General features: G+C 33.4%; 1 long non-coding RNA gene and 1 other non-coding gene across 2 annotated transcripts in view; one reads left to right on the top strand and one right to left on the bottom strand.

Moving 5' to 3' along the window:
- The window catches only part of LOC134737702 (uncharacterized), a 286,552-nt gene that overhangs the window by 191,297 nt on the left and 75,782 nt on the right, over positions 1-19,473 (top strand). The window lies entirely within an intron of this gene.
- LOC129023376 (U6 spliceosomal RNA) lies at positions 16,490-16,592 on the bottom strand. Its single transcript, XR_008496789.1, has one exon. It is a non-coding gene; the product is annotated as a U6 spliceosomal RNA (small nuclear RNA).

The raw sequence follows: 19,473 nt of genomic DNA, 5'->3' as shown, positions 1-19,473 counted from the left end.
TCATCTATCCTATTAGTTTTATCCCTCTAGAGAATCCTGACTAATACATTACTCATCAGAGAAACATAGATTAAAATGCAATAAGATAGCATTTTTAACCTTGGGACTGGAAATCATTTATAAAAAGGTGTAATTTGGATCTCTGCAAAAGTGTGAGGAAACTAACACTCCCATAAACTGCTTGTGGAAGTGTGAGACAGTCATTTTGGGGAAAAATTACAAAATATATTAAAATTTTAAAAGAGAGTATTCCAATCTCTCTTTTCATGTAAATATAGTATATACATATATATATGTATATATGTGTGTGTGTCTGACTATATATAATGTATGTGTACATGTATATAATAATGTGTCTAATTATATACATAGTCTGAAAGAATAATGCTATTATCTCTTACTATTATTGTGGACTTGTACCTATCTTATTTAAACTTTATCAGTTTGTGCTGTTACAGTTTTATTCTTATTCCATTTTCCAATGTGTTATTCACTTATTCTTCCTCCTTAATTTCTTCTGCCCTTAATTGTGTATGACCTGTGTTTCCTGATCTATCTCTAATTTATTTTTTTAATTTTCTGTGATATTATTTCATTTATTTTAAATTAATATCTGTTCCATCCAACTTAAGAATCTCTTATTAGGTGTATAAGCTATCTCAAAGTTATTGCATTCATCAATACATTTTTGACACATTTATACTATTTTTTAAACCTTTTTCTCTATAATGATTTACTGCTATTTATTTTCCCTTTCCTGTCATTCGTGGGATTAGTCATGCTTTCTTTGACCTATTTTTCTTCTTCTATTATTTTAGAAGATATGCATATGATTTCTATCATTTTAGTAACAACCATAAAACTTTTAGGTTTTCAATAAGTTATTAAAGCTAGCCAGTATATGCATATTTTAAAACTAAATGGCATAAAATCCTTAGATGGCTTAAAGCCCTTCCTCTTGGCTTCCAACATTCAGCTCCCAAGTTTGTATCATCATCATCATTTAAGAAATATTTTTCTTCTTATATGTTTAGCAAAACATAAATTTAAACACAGCATTATAGTGTTTCTAAATTTAGATATATTTTTGCTGCTGCATTATTCCTTTCACTTTGAAGTTTCTTTTTACTTGCTGGAATACATTATGTTAGCAAGTGCATAGAAATCATAAACTTGATGAGTCTGAATATGTCATTTTTACCTTCATACTTGAATGTTACTGTAGTTGTAAAAAGCATTATAAGTTTAATAATTTTATTTACATTTTAGACATGGTTTTGAATTTATTGAATATGTAGATCTGTTTTGCATCACATTTTCAAATGAGGCCTTTGATACTTTATGATTTCTATTTCTATTTCTATTTCTTTATTTCTGTTCTCCGTTTGGAGTTTGGGATTTGTTTTATTCCTGGCGTTAGGATTTTAAAATTTAACAATTTAATTCTAACTCAGTTTTGAAAAGATTCTTATTCTTCTACTTCTATTATTTTTTAAAGAAATTTGCTTAGCTTACTTTGTATTCATTTGATCTCTATTTTCAATTCAAGAAATTCTGCATCAATTTATTCAATTTTATTAATTCCTTTAAAATATTATCTCCATGGATGCTCTCCATTGTCTTCTTTGGTATGTTTGCGGTATAGATCTTGCAATTTATACTTTTAATCTCTGATAGTGTAAATTTTATTATGATCTTTTCATCTCATTATCTTTTTACGACACATTTTGGGAAAACTGTTGGCATTATATTTGAAGCTTGATAATAGCTTAGTAATTTGCTTTGCATCTTTGTCAACTCTAATCATTAGCAAACGTACATATTTACGTTCAGTAAAGATACAGTCATTAATTTTTATATTTAACTGACTGTTCCATCATAGTCTATTTGTGTTTATTTATGTGATAAGGTTTCACTATTCTTAGAAAATAATACTTCTTTATTTCAATGCTTATTTATCTAAAGTTGCTTCAAACTGTATAATACTTTTTACTCATATGCATATTTTTATAATTTTTGTTTATTATAAAGATATTATGTCAAATTGTTTTTTTTAGTTCAGTGCATCTGTGAAACTTCTTCTATATGTATTTAAAATCCTACTTAGAAGAAGAAAAGCCAGTACGTCTACCATTTGCAATTTAGCCTGTTTTTCGAAAGAATGGAGGAGGGATGGTATGTGTCATGAAAGAGCTTTTGGTAGACAGTTTATGAGTTAGTACTTTCCATTCATCTTAGATGTCACCAGTAATCTGAAGTTTTGCTTCTGTATACCATAACTGTAGGCTATATCAATCCTCTCTGGAGACAGATGTTACTGCTGTCACAGAGCCCCTCCGCATCTCTGTATCTGGAAGTGAGGTGTTTTTGTGGTCACATTCAACGTCTACAGAAGGCTATCCTGAATGAGATTTGAGTGTAATATTCTTCAACAGGATTATCTCTGGTTCTTATCTTCCTAAAATGTTTCATACGTTCTAGTTTCATTCTGGTGTTGCTCATATATTCCCACATTTTTAATCTTACTGGTCAATTTTAAGAATCTAGTGCATAAAGGGCAGCGTGTAATGAATGGACAAATTTCTGGTATATTATAGTTGCCGAAGCAAATGTCATGCAGGTGCATATAAAAAGTGCAATTACAATTGAAATGAGATCCCACTTAATAGTATATTCAGATAACTAGGTGAATAAGATAGATGAAGAATCACTTCCTGATTTTAATTATGGTATATCTTCAAAAATATATTTACCATCAATTCTCAGGACATTCAAATTCTCATGACTTAAACATTGTGTTTTATTTTAGCCCAGTTAATATGTCTGGAGATAAAACTTACAAATTGTTTGATAATGCCACAAAGTAATACATTATCTTGAGTAGGATGAGGGTAGTACATTCAGTGCCACAAACAGAATTTCCTTAGATTAAGCAAAAACCAAAGCATCTGGAAGAACATTTAAAAAACTTAGTTAGTTGGGTTTGAGATGTGCATTACACATCTTTAAAGAGACAATGAGAACACTTAAATAATCAATATTGCTTTGTCTGCTCTTTTCTATCAGTGTCACTTCCACTAGATTCTCTCTCTGGTCAAGACTCAAGATAATCAGATTTTTAACAATCTACCCTGCTTAGTAATCCTTTGAGCATCTTTAGTATGATTTTTATGCTAAAAGTGTCTATAGCTCACCTTAATTTGATTTATGCTTGACTCTAGAGAAGGAGTGTAGTGAATTTTTATAATTTTATGTTGCCTTGGAATCTCTTTGAAATATAAGTTTAATTTTCTCATACAAGAAACGGGCTTAGTCACCCTTAAAACAGTTTCCAGGTTTGCAGCACACCCTAATGGCTCAAGTCAGTGGCCACAGATAAGAATTTAGAAGCACCTTTCCCATGAGCAGACTTGATTCCCTGCTTTCCTAACCCTTCCTTTAAACGGACATTTTAAGTGTTTGCTCCTGCCGTTTAAACTGTCCCACATCCTACTCTCATATGTATCATATATATATGAGATATATATATCTCATATATATATGAGTAAATATGTGTATACACACGTATACTGCTAGTGGCTACATGCTTCTCTCTCCCTCTGCTCACTCTTCATTCTTGCCTCTCATGACCCAAGATAGAGACTGCCCTCATGACTGTGTCCTACTTGCCCAGGGTTTGAAAGTAAAAATCTTTTAACTTGCTTCCTACTGTGGTGATGTATTGAATTTGTACCCTTTATTTAAAGAACAAGGGACTACCCCAGGCTGCTGTTTTCCAGAATGCTGGAGATGGGTACCACAGAGTCAGGCTCCCAGCACCAGAGAAGTAATCAAGCGTGTGTAAACTGACGTGGGAAAGACAAGAGCCACGAGGGCATTTACCAGTATCAAGATTCCCTGATGAAAGATGCCATGGTCATAGGTCAGACAAACAGACATGAATCCATCTGCCAGGTAAAAGAAGTATTCCATGAAAGGCATACCAGAAAACACCATGTCCATTTCCCCTTCGTTTCTTGTTAGGACAGGGTTGCTAGCCACTCTTGTACTTCTGCACTGGAAACTCAATTTAGCTGGGAACCCTCAAAACAAGGAGGAAGTGGGAAGCAGAAAAGTCTCATTTAATCTCAGTATACTAACTAGGAGAATTTCCCCTACTGAATTGAGATTCTCAAAGACAAGTAGTACGTTCTATTCATCTTTATTCCCCATGTCTAATAAGATGTGAAAAACATTAAGGACTTCCATATGTTTTCCAGAATTCAATTACACATTTAATACTTACACATAAAATATATTTAATCAGTTCAAAAAAAGGTTTGGTTTACATTAACAAATAATAATATCTGTAGCACTCATAGTATAGAAATTGGAATTATCTACTCAGGTGCAGCCTTAAATATTCATTAGAATACTCTGGTGTTTGTCAAAGACTTTGTGTTTTACTTTGTAAATTCTTTTCATAACTGGAATGAAGAGCTTCTTTTAAGAATAATAAAAACGTGACACCACTTTAATGACTCAGCCAAATAGTATTTTGAGTGCTCAGTGAAAAATTACAATAATAAAGTTGCTAAAATAAAATTTGCCTTTTTCTCTGACATGCTTGCATGTCACTATGCCATTGTTCAAGTGCTTTTTAAAAGGATTTATCTGATTGTGATGACATGTGCTAAAAAAAAAACTATGCTTTCAAGCTATAAGAAAATTAATCAAAACATTACAGTCTCCTATTTTATGGCGGTAGCTTCAGTGCTCTTCAGGAAGAAATATACATCACTAATCTATACAATATTGCCCAACAATCTTGTCTCTTAAAGTGTTTAGCTGATTATTTAAATGTGCATCTAACATGCAAAAAAATTGTAAGACAGAAACCAGGCACTAGTGTGTTTATTCTTAGGCACACAGTTAGAACTCTTAATTGGTCATTTGTAGATAGTCACTGAGAACTTATTATGTAGTGTGATAATTACTAGTCTACACTACAAGTTTTGGTCTCTGGGTTTGATTTCCCTGGGAACTCTAAGATGGAATTCTCAGTTAAAGCTTCCGCCAACCCTACAAGAAACTCTGAAGCAGGAATGATTCTTCAAAGTTGTCCCAAATAGGGAAAAAATAAAGACATTTTTACCTCAAATAGATCAGCTACTGGATAAAGGCCAACCTGAGAAAGGAACATTCCCTTTAATGAGGATGTTCTTTCCAACGAGGCAATTCCCAAAGGATTTTGAGAAGTAAGGGCTATCTGCCATAAGCTGGGAAAATGGAATAGATGATAGATAAGTCGATAAATCAATCAATAGCTACTAGCTAGATAGTTAGCAAATTATTATTGCATGTAGCTATCTATTTTAAGGATAAAATTACATTACAAAAATTCATTCCTATTAGTAAAACAGAAAGATCTGGTTTATCCCTCAGTGGGCTATACTATTCATGTAGTTCATTAAATTTTTTTAAAGGTATAGACAAATTCTGCATTGGTATTTTTTATGGGAATGGTTCTATAAGAGTTGGTCAAATTAATATATTTGACCATTCTTGCTAAAGGTAATGGACTTATATCAAACCTTAAGTAGAAATGAAAATGTAAATGTATATGTGAAGTACAGATTTGAGTATCCAGTTGGTGATAATATCACTCTAAGTTAAAATTAGTTTCGGTTCCTCAAAATGTATGATTTTGACCTTCCTCAGAGTTCTCTTAAGCAATTCATTTTATCTTTGATGAAAGAAGAATGTTAGACAGTTTTTAACCCTCAGGAATCATAGATTTTGTCTTCTACATATTTTATTTTGTGGCTTGCCCCAACTAGGGAAAATGATTAAGTGATTAACTATTTCTATAATTCTACACTGTATAATTATTGTCTATGACTTTTTAATCAAGTATTTTTTGTGAATAATTTTATTTAACCTAGTTGTTTATTAGTAATCATTTGAAATTTTAAAATGTATTCAGAATCAGTGGAGCACATTGGGCGTAATAAGCCAATATTATTATTAAACATTACAATAATTTATATTTTATTCATTAGTAACTTCAGCATGAGAGCTGCTTTACATGCCATTTCACCATATAACCTGCTTTTAAAATGTATGATACTTTAAACAAAGGGATTCATTGAGTATATGACTTGAAAAAATTACAATATTAATAAATAATATTAACTTTCAAGTAAGTTTTCAGAAAGAGAACAACTTTGAAAATGATACTGAAATTCAAATAAATATAACTTTTTTTACTTAACCTAATGTTAAGTTTTCTTGAAGTTGTTATTGCTAAAACCTAAAGTTAAGTTTTTGCTTGAAATTGTTATTGCTGAAATTGTTATTACTGAATTTAAATGTATAGCAGTAGATCAAATTTCATTCTTTAAAACTTTCTTCATGCCCATGCCAAGAATACAGAACACGGTAGATTTCCTTTCCAAATTCCTGCAAACATGTCTTGCAGGCCTGGCAGCTCAGACAAATTTTGGAAAGCACACAAACTCTGTCACACACAATGGTAGTTAAAAAATGATTGCATTCTGCAGCTCTTTTTTGTCGCTCTTTGCCAATTTTCAAATGGCCCCTTTTTATAGATGTTTGAAATTATTTTTTCATGAACAATTTAAACATTTTTAGAGAATGCATGGCTTTTAATGATATTTCTGTGAAATATTATAATTAGGGCCTTAATTATATGGTGAAAAGTATAGGTAAATAACTCATATCATCAGTTATTGAAAAAATATACCTACAGCCATATAATTAACATTACTTAAAGGATCAATCTAGGATATTTTAGATAGCTTGTTTTGAAGTAGTGCATTTATGGCAATACACTGAAACTATTTTATGAAATAAGAGATATGCAGAATTATTGGGACGTTGCATTTTTTACTATTATGTCATTTATAAGAATAACAAAGTTCTGTAAGACAGTTGTTATTGTTTTACTTATTTAGATAATATTACTGAATTTACAAGTATACAAATTTTAGCTAATGTTCTAATATATTCACAGAAGCCAAGTACATATCATTTTTAAACCAAAGGGTAGTATATTAAATTTTAAAGAAGGACCTATTTATCATTGTAAAAATTTGGAAAATGTTACATGCTATTGGTTTTAAACACTGATCTTTATGTTACATACACTTTTAAATATATTTTTAAGGATTAAAAAATGCAAAACTTTCCACATACATATAACCATTGTTTGACATTTTGCATTTAATTCACAAGTTATTTTCCAAGAATTTTTTCTTGATAATCAATTGATGTTTACCCCAATACTACAAATTAAAATATTATCCATCACTGACTTACTTATTTTTTTACAGAGTTTTCAATTAACTTTCAGGGATGATTAAGCAAAATAAATTGCTGCTACTGAAAGTCAATTTAATAGGTGTGTTTTTTTTCATTTTCCAGTAAACAATAAACCAGGTATTTGAAATATAGATCAAAGTGAACATAAGATCGTCAAAAATACACTACATTAGCCACCACCCTTCCCTTATTTCCTCCTTCACTTTCTGTGGTGTTAGTTACCTGCAGTAAACCATGGTCTAAAACTTTTAAATGGAAACTTCCAGAAATAATTCATAAGTTTCAAATTGTGCGTTTTTGAGTAGTATGATAGAATCCCACACCATCCCACTCAGTTCTGCCCGCTAGTCAATTATCCCTTTGTTTAGTGTCCACGCTGTATGCTACCTGACCTTTTAGTACACAGTTATCTTTCAGTAGTTGTCTGGGTTATCAGATCGACCCATCACAACAAGGGTGAGTAAAATACGATAAAATATTTTATAGAGGTAGAGACCACACTCAGAAAGTTGTTATAAATGTTCCATTGGTAATTATTATTGTTAATCTCTTACTGTGCATAATTTATAAAGTAAACTATATGTAGGAGTATATGTACATGTAGGAGAAAATATAGGTTATATAGGATTCAGCTCTATCCATGGTTTCAGGCATCCACTGAAGGCCTTGGACCACATTCCCTGTAGATAAGAAGGGACTAGTGTATAACTCAGAGAACAAATGTTCACAGTCTTAACAATCATAAACCTCTGAAAGAGTAGCATTTCGATTCTAAATTAATTCTTTTAAACAACTATTACTGTAACATTTGATTTGCATTCTAAAATGTAAAGTAGTAGCCAAATAATAGAAAAGTCCATATTTTTCACGGGAAATTGTTTTCAAAAAAATTGGAGTCACATATATTTAAATGCCACGAAAAGGAAATGTTGAAGTTTTTGTTTTCTTAATAAAATAGCCATGTTTTCTTAGTTTTAATATTTGGTTTCAGAAATTTTACAAATAGGTTCTAAAAGTGTGATTTTGTGTGTTTTTGTGTTTAAATTTTCTTCTGGTTTGACTTCATAGGATTTCTTGAGTCTTTGGTTTGCTGTTTTATGAAATCTTTGAAAATTTCTCAGATGTTCTCTCTTTGAACATTGTTATCTACAGCATTCTTTTTCTCCTACTGTGAGACAATATACACTTCTATGAAAAGCTTATGCTGCGTGCTTGATAAATCTTTGGCTCTTTTAATCAAACATTTTTATAATTTTTTCTCTCTGTGTCTTAGAATTGTTATTTTTTATTTATCTGCTTTGTAGTGGCCTATTATCTTTTCTTCCATGAAAAACCTTCTGTTATATCCCTCTATTGAATTCTTAATTTCAAATATTGCACTGCCCCCAGTTCTAGAATTATATGTGTGTGTGTGTGTGTGTGTGTGTGTGTGTATATATATATTTATGTATTTAAAGCCTAGTTATCGCCTAAATATCTGCATGCTTCTTTTTATTTCCTTAAATAGATTAATCACATCTAGTCATCTAGTCTCCATCTTTTGTAACATAAATAATGGACAATCTGTCTCTTGCTATTGTCTGTTTTTACTCCTGATCCTGTTTCTTGGTAACTTGCAATTTATCACTTGAAATCAGACATTATGAATGATAAACTGTTAAGTTTATCTATGACATTATTTTCCTTAACAGAAATGCTGCTTTTTTACAAATATAAAGTGTGAAATATAAAGTGTTATTATATCACCTCCATTCAATCAGAAAACTGATTTGAGGCTTGGAAGCATGTTTTAAAGATGTATCTGGCTGTCTCCATTTCTCCTAAGTAACCCACCTGAATTTAGAGCTGATATTCCATTTGGTAATGTTTATATCCTTGCGGAGTCTGAACTCAAATGTAACTCCTCAGTATCATTAAGACTGCAGAGAACTTGTTTTTTTCTTTCAGTGTCTTACAGTTTTGATTCTTATCCTTAGTAATTACACTGTATAAGATTTAACCAAATATCTAATGGAGAAAACTCATAGCGTATTTGACTTACTTTCCTACACTTCTATTATCCCTAAGATCGTGTGCTTCTCTCCCACCCCAAGTGCTGCCTGCCTTGTCATTTCTTAACTAAAAATTTTATTTCTCCAGGACATGGAAGATACAAAACTTCTGCCGTTTCATTTGTTGCTTATAATAAACTGCCTAGGACTTCTGAATAGATTCTCAGAATCTTCCCATATTATACTCAACAAACACACTTAGGGAAAAATCACCTTCAGAATGTTAGCACCTCATTATATGGATTTCTTCACTACAGTGTGTTTTCTTGCTCAGGCCTTATTTGCCACTGCATTTCTCTGAAAGATATACATCTATTATTTCATCTAGCTTTTCTACATGTGTTCACCAAGATCATTGCTCTGATTAAAGTTGCTCTATCATTGCTAAAAAGAAAATATTCTTCATAGTGTTTACTGGAGAACAGAAGGAAGAGAGAAACAAAGAGAAAGAATTTGTTGCACCTATATATGACTCCTTTTTGACTACAAAATTGGACTTAGTTTTATTTTAGATGATTTCATTGTTTTTCTGTCTATTTTTACAATATCTAACCTGAAATTGTGTGTGTGTGTGTGTGTGTGTGTGTGTGTGTGTGTGAGAGAGAGAGAGAGAGAGACAGAGAGAGAGAGAAAGAGAATCAGGAATTAGCTTTTGAAATCTGTATAGCACAACATTTTAAGTAGTAATTAGGGTGCTCAAGACATTCTAATTTTTTTGTCTCTGGGCACATAATATGCCCTAACTTAACCACTTTCTAGGCAAGGTAATATGTTTTAGTTTATAAAATATCTGCAGAAATATATTTGTAATTTCCAGGAAGAATTTTTAAGAGCCAGTATGTAATTTGTCAGAGTCTTTTTCTTGGAGCCATACCAATCAACAAGATTCTAAATGGTAGCTTATTGGCTAGTCTGCATCTAGGAATGAAAATAAAAAAAGATTAGAATCCCATTTATCTGATAATATGCATGTAGCATGAGCGAAAAATAACTGTTGCTCTTTTTGTTAATTTATACCTTACAGCTTACTACTACAGTACAACCTAGTTTATCCTGAGTGAAATAGAAGTTGACCTCAGTGATGAAGAGCTGTGATTGCTAATAACACATCATGATTAGTATTGGAGTAAGATCAAAGTGGACTGTGGTCAGAAAACTGTTTCTGTAATTTACTAAAATGAACTTCCAGGTTAGGCAGTGGCAAAAAGCTGATCAAATATTTCCAGCAATAATTTGGGAATTTACTGTGGCATATTATGTAAATGTAGCATTCATGTAAATAGTAAATGGTAACTTTAGGGGACAATATTGAAAACACAATTTCAGAAGCAATATTTTTAAATAACTGCACTAAATACATCAAAAAAATAAGTGACACTTTTGAAAATTCTCATGCGTAGCTGAAATCTCACTAAAGAAATAATCCTTTCAAAAAACCAGCTCCTGGATTCATTAATTTTTTGAAGGGTTTTTTGTGTCTCTATTTCCCTCAGTTCTGCTCCGATTTTAGTTATTTCTTGCCTTCTGCTAGCTTTTGAATGTGTTTGCTCTTGCTTTTCTAGTTCTTTTAATTGTGATGTTACGGTGTCAATTTTAGATCTTTCCTGCTTTCTCTTGTGGGCATTTAGTGCTATACATTTCCCTCTACACACTGCTTTGAATGTGTCCCAGAGATTCTGGTATGTTATGTCTTTGTTCTCATTGGTTTCGAAGAACATCTTTATTTCTGCCTTCATTTCGTTATGTACCCAGTAGTCATTCAGGAGCAGGTTGTCCAGTTTCCATGTAGTTGAGTGGGTTTTGAGTGAGTTTCTTAATCCTGAGTTCTAGTTTGATTGCACTGTGGCCTGAGAGACAGTTTGTTATAATTTCTGATCTTTTACATTTGCTGAGGAGAGCTTTACTTCCAAGTGTGTGGTCAATTTTGGAATAGGTGTGGTGTGGTGCTGAAAAAAATGTATATTCTGTTGATTTGGGGTGGAGAGTTCTGTAGATGTCTATTAGGTCCGCTTGGTGCAGAGCTGAGTTCAATTCCTGGGTATCCTTGCTAACTTTCTGTCTCATTGATCTGTCTAATGTTGACAGTGGGGTGTTAAAGTCTCCTATTATTATTGTGTGGGAGTCTAAGTCTCTTTGTAGGTCTAATATCCAGAATCAACAATGAACTCAAACAAATTTACAAGAAAAAAACAAACAACCCCATCAAAAAGTGGGCAAAGGACATGAACAGACACTTCTCAAAAGAAGACATTTATGCAGCCAAAAAATACATGAAAAAATGCTCACCATCACTGGCCATCAGAGAAATGCAAATCAAAACCACAATGAGATACCATCTCACACCAGTTAGAATGGCGATCATTAAAAAGTCAGGAAACAACAGGTGCTGGAGAGGATGTGGAGAAATAGGAACACTTTTACACTGTTGGTGGGACTGTAAACTAGTTCAACCATTGTGGAAGTCAGTGTGGCGACTCCTCAGGGATCTAGAACTAGAAATACCGTTTGACCCGGCCATCCCATTACTGGGTATATATCCAAAGGACTGTAAATCATGCTGCTATAAAGACACGTGCACACGTATGTTTATTATGGCACTATTCACAATAGCAAAGACTTGGAACCAACCCAAATGTCCAACAATGATAGACTGGATTAAGAAAATGTGGCACATATACACCATGGAATACTATGCAGCCATAAAAAATGATGAGTTCATGTCCTTTGTAGGGACATGGATGAAATTGGAAATCATCATTCTCAGTAAACTATCTCAAGAACAAAAAACCAAACACTGCATATTCTTACTCATAGGTGGGAATTGAACATTAAAAACACATGGACACAGGAAGGGGAACATCACACTCTGGGGACTGTTGTGGGGTGGGGAGAGGGGGAGGGATAGCTTTAGGAGATATAACTAATGCTAAATGATGAGTTAATGGGTGCAGCACACCAGCATGGCACATGTATACATATGTAACTAACCTGCACATTGTGCACATGTACCCTAAAACTTAAAGTGTAATAATAACAAAATAAAATAAAAAAGAAATAATCAAGTCTATCATTGTTGGACATTTGGCTTGGTTGCATGTCTTTGCTATTGTGAATAGTGCCGCAATAAACATACGTGTGGATGTGTCTTTATAGCAGCATGATTTATAATCCTATGGGTGTATACCCAGTAATGGGATTGCTGGGTCAAATGGTATTTCTAGTTCTAGATCCCTGAGGAATCGCCACACTGACTTCCACAATGGTTGAACTAATTTACAGTCCCACCAACAGTGTAAAAGTATTCCTATTTCTCCACATCCTCTCCAGCACCTTTTGTTTCCTGACTTTTTAATGATCGCCATTCTAACTGGTGTGAGATGGTATCTCATTGTGGTTTTCATTTGCATTTCTCTGATGGCCAGTGATGATGATCATTTTTTCATGTGTCTTTTGGCTGCATAAATGTCTTCTTTTGAGAAGTGTCTGTTCATATCCTTTGCCCACTTTTTGATGGGGTTGTTTCTTTTTTTCTTGTAAATTTGTTTGAGTTCATTGTAGATTCTGGATATTAGCTGTTTGTCAGATGAGTAGATTGCAAAAAATTTCTCCCATTCTGTAGGTTGCCTGTTCACTCTAATGATAATTTAAATGCGGCACATATACACCATGGAATACTATGCAGCCATAAAAAATGATGAGCTCATGTCCTTTGTAGGGACATGGATGAAGCTGGAAACCATCATTCTCAGCAAACTATCGCAAGGACAAAAAAACCAAACACTGCATTTTCTCACTCATAGGTGGGAATTGATCAATGAGAACACATGGGCACAGGAAGGGAACATCACACACTGGGGCCTGTTGTGGGATGGGGGGAGGGGGGAGGGATAGCATTAGGAGATATACCTAATGTTAAATAACGAGTTAATGGGTGCAGCACACCAACATGGCACATATATACATATGTAACTAACCTGCATGTTGTGCACATGTACCCTAAAACTTAAAGTATAATAAAAAAAATAAAAGTAAAAAGCATTACAAAAAAAAGAAATAATCAAACAAACATTTTGGAACCAAAAAATATTAGTTCCATGAGAATTTTAAAAATCTGAGTTGGTATCAAATTATACACAGCTAAAAATCCTATCTAGTATATCAGAAAATAGATACTAAAGAAATATTCCGGTTAAAGCACAAAAAGACAAAAAGTTGGAAAATGTAAACAGTTATATGAGAGACACATGGGAGAAACCGAAAAGATCTACTTATGCAATTAGAATCCTAGAAGAATAATTCCAATTGATGCAGAGGCATTATATTAAATGATATTAACAAATAAACATAGTATATATTTAAGGTGTATAAAGTGATGTTTTGATATACATATACATTGCAAAATGATAACCCCAATCAAGCTAATTAATCTATACATCATTTCACATATTAACCATTTTTCCTTTTCGTTGAGAACTCTTACAATCTAATCTTAGAAAATTTCAAGTATGAAATACATTATTGTCAACTATAGTCAATCTGCTATACATTAGATTGCCAGAACTTATTCATTTTATAACTGAAAGTTTGCACTCTTTGACCCAAATCGTCGTATTTCCCTCATACACCTAACCCCTGACAACCACTGTGCAAACATTTAATTTGACTGTTTTAGATTCTACGTATCAGTAAGATCAGGTAGCACTGTCTTTCTGTGTCCGGGTTATTTCACTTAGCATAATGTTTTCCAGGTTCATCCCTGTTGTCACAGTTGACAGGGTTTTTTAAGGGCTAAATAATATTTCTGTATAATGATTTCAAAATAATATTCCTGTTTCCATATCTTGACTATTGTGAATAATACGACAATGAAAATGTGACCCAAGATATGTCTTCAACATGCTACTTTCATTTTCATTGTATACACATCCAAAAGTGGGATTGCTGGAAAATATGAGTGGTTATATTTTTTTAATTTTTAAGGAAACTTCATACTATTTTTCATAATGGTTATACCAATTTACATTTACACTAACAGCATATAAAAGTTCCTCTTTCTCCACATCCTCAACAACACTTGTTGTCTTTTTTATAAAAGCCATCTTAATTGTTGTGAGTTCTTATTTCTTTGTGATTTTGATTTGCATTTTTTCGATGATTTCTGATGTTGGGTACCTTCTTATATGCCTGTCAGACCTTTGAATGTCTTCTTTGGGAAAACGTCCCTTCAGGTCTTTTCCTCATTTTTAAATCAGGTCATTATTATTATATTTTGCTATTGAGTTTTGTGCGTGTATATAAATACACATACAACTTTCTTATATATTTTAGGTATTAGGCTTTTATTGGACATATAATTTGCAAAGATTTTCTCCCATTCCATAGGTTTCCTTTCCATTTTACTGATTGTTGTCTCCATTACTGTGTGGAAACTTTTTGGTTTGATGTAATCACACATATTTTTGTTTTAGTTGCCTGTGCTTTTGGTGTTATATCAAAAAAAAAAAATTCAAAGAACTTTTTACCTATGTTTTCTTTGGATTTTTACAGTTTCAGGTTTTACATTGAAGTCTAATACATTATGCATTGATTTTTGTGTATGACATAATATAAGGGCCCAATTTTGTTGCTTGGCGTCTGAACATCCAGTTATCCCAATGGCATTTAATAAAGACGTTCTTTCACCGTTGTGTATTCCTGGCACTTTTGTTGAATATTAGTTGAATGGATATATATATATATGGGTTTGTTTCTGTGATCTTTATTGTGTTCTGTTGCTCCATGCGTCTTTTTTTATGCCAGTACCACACTGTTTTGATTACTATAGCTTTGTGACATATCTGAAATCAGGTAATGCATGCCTTCAGCTTTGTTCTTGTTTCTGAAGTTTCTTTGATTATTTGTGATCTTTTCTGGTTGCATATAAGTTTTAGGATTATTTTCTGTTTCTGTGAAAAATGCTATTAGAATTTTGATAGGAATTGCATTGAATCTGTAAAATCTGTAGTACGGACATTTTAATAACATTAATTCTTTCAACCCAGAAGTATGTGATATCTTTACAATTGTTTGTGTCTCCTTTAATTTTTTTATCAATGTTTTATAGTGTTCAGTATACACATCATTCACCTCCTTTGTTAAGTTTATTCCTAAATACAGACAATCCTGACTTAGAAGGGCTCAACTTATAATGTTCTTGACTTATACGATGGGTTTATCAAGATGTAACCTTTTGTAGGTCTAGAGGAATCTGTATGTATTCTTTTATTTTTCATTATAGTAAATGGGAGTATTTTCTTAATTTCTTTTTTAGGTATTTTGATGTCTCTTCCTCTGACATGTAAATGGCAGTTTCTGTGGTTGTTATTATGTTTCTGTTCCTGTCATGGGTGTGCACTGTGGGGGGTGTGTGTGTGTGTGTACAACATAACTTGTCATTTTAACTCATAGAAATCTGTATCAAAACAAGCCACATCTGAGCTTAATGCAGATATTTTCTTAAATCAAAACTACCACATATTATACAAAAGTCCATGACATTGAGCTTAATGCTCTAACTATAAGAAACTTTTTCTTTTTGTTTTTCTTTTTCTTCTTTGGAGATGAGTGTATTTTGAATGAGGAAAAGAGAATGAACCAAATGGTGTTTGATGAGTTGAAGGGTGGATGATGGTAAGAATTATTACGTGCAAAAATTGTATTGTTCTTTATTTCTAGGCATGAGGTAAGATTGTACCTCCTAACTACTCCCTAGATGTAAGGTTTGGCTAAGTTGTTTATTTTGTCTAGTAAAATGCAATTGGAAGCTCCATCAGTTACTTCCAGTAGGACCTTCAAGTGTCAGTGCACTGGTGGCCATGGTCTTCCTTCCCTCTTTCTGTGATTATTGACCATAATCATAGTAGAATCTAGACAGAGTTCTTTCAAGAGTCTGATTATCCGAAAGAGGACATCATAAAACATATAATTAGTTGAACTGTGCAGCAATGAGAGCCAGAAAATTTAAAAATAAGTAATTTTTGTAAATGATGAAAATTCATCTTTTCCTTTTTGCTTTTATTATTTTTTTAATTAACACATAATAATGGTACCTACTTTGTGGTACAGTGTGATATTTCAAAAATATATGGAACTTTTCACAAGTCTGTGTCATCCTTCTTCAAGGGCCATGCTAATATTTTCTATATCATTCACATTTTTGTGTATACCACCAAAGTAAGCACTCTTTACTGTTTTAAAACCCTAAGATTTGGAGTTAATAATTACCACAGACAAATATAAACCATCTTTACTGATATATGAGTATACATTGTTTTATTGTGCTTTGCTTTATAGTACTTTGAAATCACTGCATTTTTTTAAAAAAGGAATTAAATTTTGTGGCAACCCAGCATGGAGCAAGACCTTATGAACTATTTTTTTTTTCAATAGCATGTGCTCACTTTGTGTCTCTCTGTCACATTTTGGCAATTCTGACAATATTTCAAATATTTTCATTAGTTTTATATTTGTTATGGTGATCTGTGACTGATCATAGATGTTGCTGTTGTTTGTAATTGTATTGGGGCAGTATGAACCATGCCCATATAAGATGGTGAACTTAATTAATAATGTTGTATGCATACTGAATGCTCCACCAATCAACCAGTTTCACATCACTCTCCCTCTTTCTGGGCTGCCCTATTCCCTAAGACATGACAATACTTCAGTCAGGCCAATTAGTCCTACAATGGCCTCAATGTTTTCCAGTAAAAGAGTAAGTCTCTCAATGTAAATAACATCTAGAAATGATTAAGCATTGTGAGGAAGGTATGTTGAAAGCCAAGGTATGCTGAAAATGAGGGCTCATCTCCAAAAATGTTAACCAAGCTGTGAATACAAAGGAAAAGTTCTTGAAGGAAACTAACGTTGCTATTTCAATGAACAAAGGAATGGTAAAAGAATGAAATAGTCTTATTGATGATATGCAGAAAGTTTGAGCAGTCAAGATAAAAGATCAAACAAGTCACAACATTCTCTTAAGCCAAAGCCTAATCCAGAGCAAAACCCTAATGCTCTTCAATTCCATGAAGGTTGAGAGAGGTGACTAAGCTGTAGAAGGAACACTGGAAGCTAGCAAAGGTTGTTTCATGAGGTTTAAGGGGAGAAGCTGTATCCATAACATAAAAGTGCAAGGTAAAGCAGCAAGTCTTAATGCAGAAGCTTCAGCAAGTTAGGCAGAAGATCTACCTGAGATAATTTAGGATGGTGGCTACAATAAACAACAGATTTGCAATGCAGAAAAAGCAGCCTTATACTGGAAAAACCTACCTTCCATAACTTTTGTAACTGGAAAGGAGAAGTCAATGCCTGGTTTCAAAGCTTCAAAAAACAGGCTGACTCTCTCATTAGGAGCTAATGTACTTGGTGACTTTAAGTGGAAGCCAATTCTCATTTATCATTATGAAAATCCTAGAGCCCTTAGGAATCTACTCTGCCTGTGCTCTAGAAATGAGACACAACAAAGCCTTGATGACAGTATATCTGTTTACAGCATGGTTTACTGAATATTTTAAACCTACTGTTGAGAACTACTGCTCAGAAGAAAAGATACCTTTCAAAACATTACTGCTCATTGTCAAAGCACCGGTCACCCAAGAATTCTTATGAAACAGTGTAAGGTGATTAATGTGTTTATACCTGTTAACAAAGCATCCATTCTTCAGACCATGGATGAAGAAGTAATTTTGCTTTCAACTCTTATTATTTAAGAAGTACATTTCATAAGGCTATAACTGTCATAGGCAATGATTCCTCTGATGGATTTGTGCAAAGTAAATTGAAACCTTCTGGAAAAGATTCACCATTCTAGATGTCATTAGGAACATTTATGATTCATGGAAGGATGTCAAAATATCAAAATTAACTGAAGTTTGAAAGAAGTTGATGCCAATTGTCATGGATTATTTTGAGGGCCTTCAAGACATCATTGGAGGGAGTAACTGCAGACCAAGAGAGTCAGAATTAGAAGTGGAGCCTAACTTTGGTGAATCGGACAATTATGTGTCTTGGAGTTACTCTTCTTGAGGAGTATCTTTGTGGCATTCTCTGTATTTCCTGAATCTGAATGTTGGCCTGCTTTGCTAGATTGGGGAAGTTCTCCTGGATAGTATCCTGCAGAGTGTTTTCCAGCTTGGTTCCATTCTCCCCGTCACTTTCAGGTACACCAATCAGATGTAGATTTGGTCTTTTCACATAGTCCCACATTTCTTGGAGGCTTTGCTCGTTTCTTTTTATTCTTTTTTCTCTGAACTTCCCTTCTCGCTTCATTTCATTCATTTCATCTTCCATGGCTGATACCCTTTCTTCCGTTTGATCGCATCGGCTCCTGAGGCCTCTGCATTCTTCACGTAGTTCTCGAGCCTTGGTTTTCAGCTCCATCAGCTCCTTTAAGCACTTCTCTGTATTGGATATTCTAGTTATACATTCTTCTAAATATTTTTCAAAGTTTTCAACTTCTTTGCCTTTGGTTTGAATATCCTCCCGTAGCTCAGAGTAATTTGATCATCTGAAGCCTTCTTCTCTCAGCTCATCAAAGTCATTCTCCGTCCAGCTTTGTTCCGTTGCTGGTGAGGAACTGCGTTCCTTTGGAGGAGGAGAGGCACTCTGCTTTTTAGAGTTTCCAGTTTTTCTGCTCTGGGTTCACAGCCGAATTCTACCAGAGGTACAAGGAGGAACTGGTACCATTCCTTGTGAAACTATTCCAATCAATAGAAAAAGAGGGAATCCTCCCTAACTCATTTTATGAGGCCAGCATCATCCTGATACCAAAGCCAGCCAGAGACACAACCAAAAAAGAGAATTTTAGACCAATATCCTTCATGAACATTGATGCAAAAATCCTCAATAAAATACTGGCAAACAGAATCCAGCAGCACATCAAAAAGCTTATCCACCATGATCAAGTGGGCTTCATCCCTGGGATGCAAGGCTGGTTCAATATACGCAAATCAATAAATGTAATCCAGGATATAAACAGAACCAAAGACAAAAACCACATGATTATCTCAATAGATGCAGAAAAGGCATTTGACAAAATTCAACAACCCTTCATGCTAAAAAC

Source organism: Pongo pygmaeus, chromosome 1 (genome assembly GCF_028885625.2).
Source record: "Pongo pygmaeus isolate AG05252 chromosome 1, NHGRI_mPonPyg2-v2.0_pri, whole genome shotgun sequence".
Lineage (NCBI taxonomy): Eukaryota > Metazoa > Chordata > Mammalia > Primates > Hominidae > Pongo > Pongo pygmaeus.
The sequence above is the reverse complement of the archived record's forward strand: the minus strand, read 5'-3'. Positions and strand labels throughout refer to the sequence as shown.